The sequence below is a fragment of the Lactuca sativa genome, chromosome 8, assembly GCF_002870075.4.
Source record: "Lactuca sativa cultivar Salinas chromosome 8, Lsat_Salinas_v11, whole genome shotgun sequence".
Taxonomy (NCBI): domain Eukaryota; kingdom Viridiplantae; phylum Streptophyta; class Magnoliopsida; order Asterales; family Asteraceae; genus Lactuca; species Lactuca sativa.
The window spans coordinates 185,835,512-185,844,942 of NC_056630.2; positions in this window are offsets into that span (position 1 = coordinate 185,835,512).

Here is a 9,431-nt window from a genome sequence, read left to right on the forward strand (position 1 = left end):
TTTGTGAAGTCCTTGTAGGTACATGTTTTGGTGGGTCCTTGATTCATTCCGTTGATTGAACTCCCAGCCCCTTGCCCATTGACTCCTCCATTGTTCCCTTGATGAATTTGTGCCATTGCTGTGGTGATTGCAGCAGATACAGCTGCCTGGAATGCGGCTGAGTCAACTTCGGGTGGGGTTGGTCCAGGGTTTCCGCGAGTAGGTCGGTGAGGCATCTTTCTGTCATGAAACAGAAAGATGTTGAGTGTATGTGGTTTTTGTGAGGCTGTGATCCTACTGACTAGGTGCATGGTACGAACTTAAGTACTTCTACCATTTAGCCTACAATCATAGATTCGCAACACATAGCAATTTGTAATGTAATAATAAAACACGTAAAAGTTTTACTAATATTATCCGCATTTGATACATGAAAATTTCGCTCGTGAGAGCATACATGAGTGATACTAGTTTGACAACATAACGACTCTATGAGTAGTGTAGTCGCTTAAACATAGAGTCGAGGTACATAGCATAGATCCTAATGACCTAGTAATATAAGTCTATCCCTAACTGCGATGAGTTTGTCCCGGGGGTGGTGTTGAGGATGTAGATGCTCCCTGAGGATGAGCCACCTGTCGTTCTGCGTCCTGGAGTCAAGACTCCCACCTCGCCTGCCTCATATGGAACTCTCGAAGGACGTCACGTGTCTCCTATTCTGCACGCTCGACCCTAGTCCACAACTGGCGTACCTGGTCGGCAGTGCTCTGAGTAAGGTCGCCAGTATTCCGTAATCGTCTCACCATGACTGGAAGGGCTTGATCAGCCGGTCCTCCGTCCCTCAGGTCAAAGAACTCGCGTGTCATGCCGTACGGGGGTCGCTGTCGCTGCTGTATGCTCCATCTCCAAAGATCAATACCCCAGGGAGGTGTAGGACCAGTGGGGACCACCCGGTAAGCAGGCACCCTAATCGGGTAAAGGGGGTTAATGACCTCGGACTTCGCGTCCGAATCACCCCCTTCACTGTCATCGGGTTCCTCCTCGAAGCCTCCTTCATCTTCTTCCTCCTCCTATTCCTCTTCTGGTTCAGCAGGCTCGCCCTCGACTCCTGCCTCCGGTTCCCCGTCAGATTCCTCTTCGGGGTCCTCCTCAGGCTCCTGGTATAACCATCCATTATTTCCCTGGTTAGGGAAGTAAGGATCTTCGGGGTGATGGAAACCAGCCATGCTGTCTGCGAGAGTGTGTAAATATGCTAACATTATTCCTAGGATGCTACAACTATTGTAAAGACTAAGCAGGCGTTCTCTTTTTGGTGCTAAAGGGGTATGTTTTTAGGTTCCCTAGCTATCACGATCTCATCAGAACGTGTGTTAGCTGTACCTTGGAGAGAATGTAGTTGATCAGGCTATATCCACTCCTGGATACCGCTAAGAACAGTCCTGGATTAACCGAGATACTAGTATCATCTTGTTTGGTTCGGCATTATGTTCTTATTCCTAATGCAAGCAAGGGTGTTTTATTGTTGTGTTTTACTTGTTTTGTTCAGAGTTGTGTTAGTCCCTCTTTTCGTTTATAGTTGCATATCAATGTGTGGTTAGATATGCTAGTTCACTATAAACAGAGCTCTGATACCAACCTGTCACACCCCCGAACCAGACGGCGGAAACGTCCGAGGGCTATTGTGACTCAATTGAATACCATCACAATGAATATACATTAATCATAACATCATTCGTCACCATGCATTGAAATATTACAACCATCAGTGTTTACATTCAGTACATTGTTTTTACACATTACAATTCTGAAACATAAACCGTTCGATATTAATTAAACAAAACATCATGATATCACTGGATGCGTTTTCTTCGATTTACCTGTTACCTGAGAATACAAGTATTTTGGAAAAACATCAACATATGAAATGTTGGTGAGTTCATAAGTAATGTTTGAAAAGTAATGATTTGTATTATTCTAAAAACCACCAGAAAATCTGATATTTTCTGAAAAGATTATTGTAAGTAAGAAAAAGCGTGAAGATCCGTAAGTATTCTTGTTGATTTCTGTAAATGTGAATAAATGTTAGACTTGGTATAAATCGCATAGGTGAAAGTGTTGAATTCCCTAGAAAAACCCGATGTTTTCCTAATACTTCAAATTACGTGGCTTAGTTAGTATTATTCCGATACGACGTTGAATTCTATAGTTCCAGGTGACATTGGATTAATTATGGGTTGTGAGTCGTTATAAGCACACATTATTAAAAATGACTAGTTTACAACTTTTCAAACGATCCCTTAGGCGTCGTCCGTACTACTCACTTAATCCAACCACCCTGACTTCTCATAACCCCACAATCGAGGAGAAAAGATTAATTTTGTTAACTGCTAAAAACAAAATTAATTTTGCAAAGTTAATTTTATTTTATTTTTATTTTTAATTTTAGTTTTATTATTAATCCTCAAAAGATTTGTTTTTAAAAAAAATTCAATAAAATATATTAGACTGTGTTGGAGACTGCCTTATACTATGTAGTTATCAGGTAAATGAAAAGTGGGTATATAAGGAGGTTTACAACCGGAATCTCCTTCATTTTCTGGATTCCGGCCGCAAACTATCTCATCCTCTTTCTCCTCCAAAAAAAATTCATCGATTTTTGCGAAATTAATCCCATAATCTTGAAGGTACTGCATTTTCGACCAGGAATATGCATCTCGTTGTGTGATTCATCGTGTTTTTGAGGCTGAAATCGTCAAAAAGGGTTTTCGGAGTTTACGGTCGAAGCTTACTGCCGTAGGGTGTTTGCGGCCCTAAACTCCCCAAATGGTCATTAGTATACGGTCGTAAACCCTCGTTGGCCGCAAACCCTGATGTTGACTGCAAACGTTGACTTTGACCTAATTTTAATTAAAAAAAATTATTAATTCATTTTGAGGTCAAAAATTAAATCATTTAAAATTTATTTGCTCATTTTTTTTTGTCTCACTCGGTATGGTTTAGTGCAGATAAAATGGCAGCCTTGAAATTTGCAAATATGCACAACCTGGCGATGATTCTTGTTGACCCTCCGGTGGCACATCAGGATTTCAAGTTGATGATTCACAGACTTCGAGAATGCTTCTTGGCCTCTGCCATTACGATGAACACTGCGGTGTACCAGAAAATGATTCGTGAGTTCTGGCAGACTGCTAAGATGACAAAGGACGACAATGGAGCTGTAACTGTAGATGCAATTGTCTAGGGATGCAAGATTGTCATTGATCAGACCTTTGTGAGAGAGACTCTACTGATTAACGACCTTCCAACCTTTCCCCCGGAAACTGGTATTAGTGATCCTCAAAAGATTCTAAGGAGGATAGGATATGAGGGTGATACTCCACCAACAATAAAGAAACTTCTTCCGCCTTATTGGAGATTTCTAGCCCACGTGTTTGTGAGCTGTATCTCCGGCAGAAGATCCGGTGCTGATGAGATTTCGCTGAGAAACACTGGCGCTATTGCTTCTCTCGTGGCAGGGATCGGCTTCAACTTTTCTAGATTTATTCTAGACGAGTTTGTGGTCAACATTAATGCCACTACTCGGGATACTTTCTTAATGTACGCTCGATTTATTCGGCTCTTCATCAACAAGAAATTTCCTAATTTGGTGAAGGATGGAGAAACATTGGATATGAAGTCTTTGGGTCCTCATACTATTGGGCTCATTAAGCAAAACTGAAAGGGAAAGGTGGTCTTTCAAGGGTTGCATCCTCTGGTCAAGTTTGGACGATTTGTCGAACCGAACGAAGCAACCGAGTCTCATGGATCGTCAGACAAAATTTCGTCAGAGCATACTTCATCGAAAAGAGTTATTTCAGAAGGAGATGTAGTCACTATATCGGATCAAGAGGGAGAAGAGGTTGAAGCTCTTGATGTATCAGTTGCAAAGGATTATAATTTACAAAATGTTCAGATCGAAGGAGATTACAATGAGGGGTCATCTAAGAACACAGCCCAGCCTAATCAATTTGAAGACCTTGATCTTACCGGATTTGATCAAGATGACATTCCTGAAAATTTTGGAAGAAATGATGACTTCCTAACGAGCGTAAATCTCAACTCTTTGCTAGATAATGTCAGTGATGTTACTATCCCAGTAACGGAGACAAGGGAGAAGGAAGACGTTTTTGATTCAACCCCCGTTTCTCAAGAGCAAGTGGTTGGTTCTTCAATTCCTACGGTGACAGTGTCAGGGATTCCTCCCCTTGACAGTGATTTGCCCATATTTGAGTCACTTCAAGATGATCAACAAGAAGACCAGACAGTGCAGCCTCCATCAAAAAGGAGAAGAAGAGATCCTAGGGTCGGGTTTTTGGACTCTGGCCTTTCTCAAGGCGTGCCAACTACTCCAATTACTAATCCAACTATCGTAACTGTAGAACCATTCAGTGAAGGCCCTAGTACTGTTTTTGAAACCGGTGGTCCCTCTATACCACCAGGGTTCTCTCCTCTAGGGGTAGATCATGAAGAAGCTTCTATTCATTTGGCTTAGTTTCTGGCTCAAGAGCAAACCGGTGCAACTGCTTCTAAGGCAAAAGGGATAGTTTTTAATGAAGGCCAGTCTAGAGATGAAGATTCTGTGATCAATGAGATTCAGAAAAGAGTAAATGTGCTTGATCAGAAGAACATTGAGCTTAGCATCCAAGTTGAAGATCTTCTAAGTGAAAATATAAATTTAAAGATTCAAGTCTCTAATCTCAAAGAAGATGGGGCGATAAAGACCAAACAGATTTCTAAGCTCCAAGCTCATTTTAATCTCTTGACCTCCAGCTACTTTGATCTAAAGAAGAAGCTTGAAGAAGATTTGGGTGTTAAGTATAAGACTACTGCTGATGAATATAGAATTAATCTTCACTCTCAGGCTCATCCCATTGTTGTGCCAACTGCTGATACCTCACGAGTCGTGAATCGCTTCAAAGAAGAGCCCATCCATGCTCCGTATATTTCAGAGATCATTCGGGATAAACAAGAGAAGGCTACCAAGAAGGGACAAATCTTATTCAAGAGGAGTTCTGATAAGAATGCACCGGCAAATCAGTCTAAAATCACTGTTACGGATCTCGAAACCGTAAGGTTTAGAGACACGTATGGTGATAGGTCAGGTATCATCTCTTGGGGTTTTCATGATCCACTGAAAATGTGGATTGTTCGCCGAAAGAGTGGCAATACAGAGCTCTACAAGGACTGTCATGATTTTAATTCATGGACCAGAGTGGATCTTTCGGAGCTATCTTAATCTCCGTTCTCTAACCCGACTGATAACCAGCAGGCAACTAGCTTCAAGCATTTTCTGGAAGACCAAGTAAAGAAGGGGTTTCCAGCTATGAAGACTGTTGAGTCTGTGATAATGGATCATCCTGATGTTATTGATCCCAAGACTAGCAATCTACTTCAGGTGGTGATGTGGCCTGCTACAAATTAGGCCAAACAAATTCCAGTGCTTCAAGATTACTCGGATGGATCTCTAAGCACTATTCTTTACTGGGTGTTTGATGAAACCACAACATCTGCGGTCATCAAACTGAAGGAGGGGTGCATTAGTTTATATGACAGAAGGGATTTGTACCAGTTTGGAAAATGGGACATTCACCATTTGAGTCATTTCCAGATTCAAGTTGCTGAGGAGATTTATGAGACTGCTGTGAAAGAATATACTACAATGGTTGCTGAAATTATCAACAAGCAGATGTGGAATGCAGTGATGGGGCTGGATGATGTAATGATCATAGACAAAGATTGACTTAAAGCTAGCACCAAACCAAGGGGGAGATTGAAGGGTCCAATTAGTGGTTTGGTCTAGGCTTTCCATGCAATAGGTTCTTTTGGTCATTTGATAGCTTGTAGTATTGTGCTTGGAGTTTATGGTCACTGTAATGAGTTTACGGCCGTAAGCCTGTTTATGGACGTAAACCCAAGGCCAGCCCATGATAGTATATATAGAGGTATGTTAGGTATTTTATGGTTGTTGATGCCTCGGTATTCTAAGCTCTTGTAAACTGCAAGTTGTACCAGACGTGATTCTAATAGAAAAGCGTTTGCAAGCTTGTTTGATTCTTATTCTACTCATTCTTATTTGTTTATCTGATTGTTATTGCTATTTGATCACTGGTAAGATCCTTTCAGGACCTTACATAAATACATGAAAGAATACATACTAGCCACGACATCGGGCGTTGCGTGGACCGCCTCTGTTGTCAACTGGAAGGCTCTCCCTCGTGACTTTGGTGCCTCAGCCTTCACCCGCTGAATCTCGGAAGCCCGTATAGTAGCAGGGGCAGATCCCTGCGATGCTCCTTGTGCTGACCCCGCAGCTGCGGACACTCGGCCTTCCGGTGTCTTGTCTGGTTGCAGTGGAAACAGACTGCCGACCCCTTGGGACAATCTGTGGCCATGTGCCCCTCCTTGCCACACTTGTAGTAAGACCCTGCTCTACAAATCCCCTCACGACCCTTGTAGCACTTGCCAAAAGTGCAGCCGATCTGATACCCTGATCTCGAATCGGTGGGCTTGGCCCGCTTGGCTACCGGCTTGGACTGCGCCGGTTGCCGATCCCTCCCCTGAGACTCCACCTCCTCCCTAACCTGAGTCTCAAGCTCTGTCTCCCTCTTCTGAGCATTCGCCTGAAGCTCGGAAAACTTCCGGTACGACGAGTTCGGCACGAACTCGCGGATGTCTCTCCTCAAAATGCTCAAATACCGACTCATTCGTACCTGCTTGGAAGACATGTGCTTAGGGCAGAACATCGTCCTCTCATGGAACAGCCTGGTGATCACAGTAACAGATTCAGTACCCTGTTTGATGGTCAAGAACTCCTGGGCCAACCGTTCCCTTTCCACTGGGGGAACGTACTCATCACGGAACATAGTGCTGAACCTCTCCCAGTTCGCTGCGGAAAGCTCTGCAGAACAATAGTGCACTGTCACAAACTTCCACCAGTCCTTCGCTCCCAAGCATAACTGGTTCAACACGAACTGAACTCTCAGATGGTCCGGACAAGAACACGTATAGAAGCATCCCTCGATGTCAGAAACCCATCTCATCGTAGCAATCGGATCCTGCGTCCCATCAAACTCTGGTGGCTTCGTGTTGCTGAATTCCCGGAACAGCAGCGCATCTCCACCCTGAGGTCTAGCAGCAACAATAGTCACGGTAGTTGCAGCGGCTGCAGCCTCAGTAACCACTGCATATCTCTCATCAAAGGTCTCAATGAATATGGTCTTAATAGACCCATACATCTCAGGAATCTCTGCGCGGATAGCCGCACCCACCTCCTCGTGGACCATCTGACGAAGCTCCTTGTCACTCACACCGCTGGTATCTGGTCTGTGGCGTGTCCCAACCATGATGTCTCTGAAATACAACATAAGAAATATCAGAGACTCGCTCGAGTATACTCACACTCGGCAACTCAGCCCTACTTGTTCCTTAGTGCCCTAAGGATTCTTACTTGGACTGCACACTGATCCGATGTCTTCAGTAGTACAGGCCCAATACTACCGTCCACACCGCATCAGTATTCACCCCAAGTCCTCCTCCTAGGATCTTAAATCCCAAGTACTCTACGCTCACTATGCATAGGCTATTCTCTAGCAGGCCTCTCATATTCTCCTCGCTGCTATCTACTCACTCTCAAGCATCTTCCAGCAGCAAAACCCCTAGGCTAAGGCATCACGAATCAGGCCACTCTAATCCTAATAGGAATACCTAGCCTACTCTAGCATGCATAACATATCATATCATATCTCATAACACATAATATACGGGTATTTTGGGAAATCACCGTTTAGGCGCTGGCTGATCGTACACAATGCTCTGCTCCGCTCTTTTCAAAACCTTTTATTTCTTTAGAAAAAACTTTGTTTTATTTTGAAAAATTTCTCAAATCCTCAGTATGAGTTCAAATGCGCCTAAAGGTGCATCCAAATCCCTCAAACCAAGGCTCTGATATCAACTTGTAACAACGTAAATTCGAAAACAATTTTTCACATAAAAATAATATAATTTCATTTATCAATCTCCATGTTGTTGGATAAGGTGTCTAAGTCCATAACTATTTCTGGTATGTACTTGACCCGACCTGGCATGGTCCATTTGGGTTGCATGGCACCATGCAATTGGATAGACTAAATGAGAGAAATAACACTTGTGATTTATTAATATATTATAAGTTCTAATATATTAATAATATTATTTAATTAGTTTGATCAAGATTTAATTTTAAAATTAATTAAGTGATCAAAAGATAACTAATTAAATATATGGGTTGATTATGTAAATCGTCCATAACTTATATAGTGGGCTAAGAGGCTCCATCGATAATCAAGTTGGGTTGAACCCATTGGTTGCTCCATGGAGGCTCCATGGGAGTTACAAACCCATGTGACATAGAAATGAAGAGTCATGACACATTAGGGTTTACATGGTGTAACCCTAAATGTGTCAACACTATATAAAGCTCATGGTACTCCCAAAAACGGCTATGAAATGCATGTTTGAGGGCTAGAGCCGATTTTTGAGTGTTACACTTTCCCTCCAAGTTTACTCCATAGCATTTGGTGTTGTGTGAAGCATTTGAGGCATCACACTTGGGGTGCTAGGCTCACAAGGGTTCAAGGATCAAAATCAACAACAAGGTATGTAGTTCTATCTTTCATTCAAGTTAAAATTGTTCCCCATGTATGCTAGATAGGATCATAACCTTGGAAATCAACTTTGAATGAGAATTAGACAAACATAGATCCAAGGTTAGTAGGGTTGCATGTACACTTAGGAAGTGTTAGAATGCTCAAAACCCATCAGTGGTATCAGAGCCTAGGCTTGTTTGTTTGATACTTGATGAAAATTTGTTGAAAAAAGTCGATTTTTTGGAATCTGCCTGATGAACTCGTCGAGTCCATGGGGGGACTCGTCGAGTTCATGTGTATCTTCATCCTACTCGCCGACTAGGTTCGTGTACTCGACGAGTAGGAGCCTCAGAATGCAGTTTTTCGACTTTTGCTGTTGGAAATGGACTAGAAACATTGCCCTAAACTGTTTTGGTGTTATTAAACTTGTTTAGATGGTGTAATGTTTGTTCTAATCCATTTACAATGGCTAATATCAATTTTTCATGATTATATGTGTTCATATGGTCTTGAAACTTTGATATGGATATTCATGTTCTTGATCGTATGAATTTAGATGATCATAGGAATTACTAGTAACCTACTTGGTAGTTTAATTCTTGGTCATAATGTGTTTTAATGGAGTCCATAACTTGTCCTCAAGTTATGGAAAAACCAAGAGTCACACTTGAATTAAAACCATTAAAAGAACACAAGAGTTAGAAAAATGAAAAGTCTTCATTTTAATACTCAATTAAATTCATAAGTTATGAGAAATGAAAAGTTTTGAAAGTTTACAAAACTTGCCCT